Source organism: Psammomys obesus, unplaced genomic scaffold, assembly GCF_907164565.1.
Source record: "Psammomys obesus unplaced genomic scaffold, mPsaObe1.curated_primary_1811, whole genome shotgun sequence".
Classification (NCBI taxonomy): Eukaryota; Metazoa; Chordata; class Mammalia; order Rodentia; family Muridae; genus Psammomys; species Psammomys obesus.
The window spans coordinates 333,427-335,162 of NW_026596162.1; positions in this window are offsets into that span (position 1 = coordinate 333,427).

Here is a 1,736-nt window from a genome sequence, read left to right on the forward strand (position 1 = left end):
TCACTGGAGCTGCAGTGAGTCAGTCACAGCTGCCATGATATCCTGGAATCTGCTTTCAAGAGTACATTTGCCCCCCCCCCCCTTCAAAGCTTGCTACAAATATAGGATTTCTGGCCACTCCCCAGAACCACTGGGTCAGAACCTGCATCTTATGGAGGTCCCAGGTGATAATTAGGCAGTTGTCAAGTCTGAGGAGCCAGATGTGGACTCAGAAGATCTGCCCTGGGTCATGAATCATCATAAGAAACAAGGACAAGAGAAAAGATTTTGGAGGGTGGAGGTGAGGAGCTCAAAAATGTGTACTCTATTCCCCGTTGCTCAAGACTGACAGTGGGGTCACCATGTTTTTTTCTCCACAAAATTCCGCAATCTCATGATTCAACCCAACACTCTGGAGAGCACCCAATATGTGACTCATGCCTCCTACTCACTCAGTTACAGCATGGCATTGATATGCTCCTGTTCTTTGACCTGTGTGCTGGCCATGGCTCCAGAGGAGAGCCTGGTAGAGGTGTGCCTTTTGTTTAAGGGGTGGAAATCCTGCAACGCCTTCTTACGTCATCGACAATGACAAGCCATATTAATATCATACCTTGCTCATGTGTGCTCAGCCTTGTGATGATTTGTACAATGATCGCTTAGATTTTATAGACGAAGAAATGAAACCACAGGGAGGCTGAGTAAGTTGCCCAAAGTCACAGAACTTGAAAGCAAGAAGGTAGAACTACTTGATTCCCTGAGCATTTCACAAAATGCTTAGCCAAAGAGCCCTCCCTCCACACACACACTTTTTAAAAACACTTTATTGTTATTATTATTATTATTATTATTCCTTTTTGGTTGGTGCTTGAGGAAGACAGACATGAGGTAGAGACAGACAAGAAATGCCAGGCCGGAGCCATGGAGACTTCTAGGATAGCGTAGGATAGTGTGCTACAGTTTGGACCTGGGATGTCCCACACAGGCTATTGCGTTTAAGACATGGCCTCCAGCTTAATGAGGTAGAACCTGTCGAAGGAGGGACCTTAAGGGAGGAAGTTAGATCACTGGGGTTGTGATGGCTCTTGTTTAACTTCACCGCATCTGGAATACTTAGTATACTTGGGCGTGCCTCTGAGGGGGTTTCCAGAGTTGTGACTGGGGAGATGCTCCCCCTCAGTGTGGATGACCTTGAAGTATGGAGTCCGGACACAAGATATGAGGGAAAAGCAGTACCTCCTGCCTTTGATTCTTCCTGAGGAGTCCAGTTCTCTGGCTCCCACCACCGCCACCACCATCACCATCTTTTACTGGCATCAGATTCTGACTTCCTTGGCCTTCCATCCTGAAATGAAATACTGATGACTCACCAGGAATCTGAAGCCTTTGGCTGAAGAGAATTGCTGTGTTACCAGAATCAACACAAGAAATGCCAGACCAAGATCTTAGCATAAAGGAGATTTATTTGCCTCAGGGGGGAAAAGGGCAGGGAATATGTGACAACATAGGAGACAGAGAATGAGGGAAAAAGGAAAAGGAACAAGAGAGAAGGGGAAGGGATATTTGTCCCAGAGGGACTCTGGATAGAGTGGACACAGACATGGCCCATGGACAAATGGCAGTTTATAAATGGAAAAGGGGGAAACCCGGTGTTAGGATAAAGTGTTTAATTTGAATTCGGCATGTTAATTAGGTGAGCCAAAGGGGGGCATTTGATTGCTGGACTTCAATTCTTTGGTAGCTGGACCTTGGTAGCC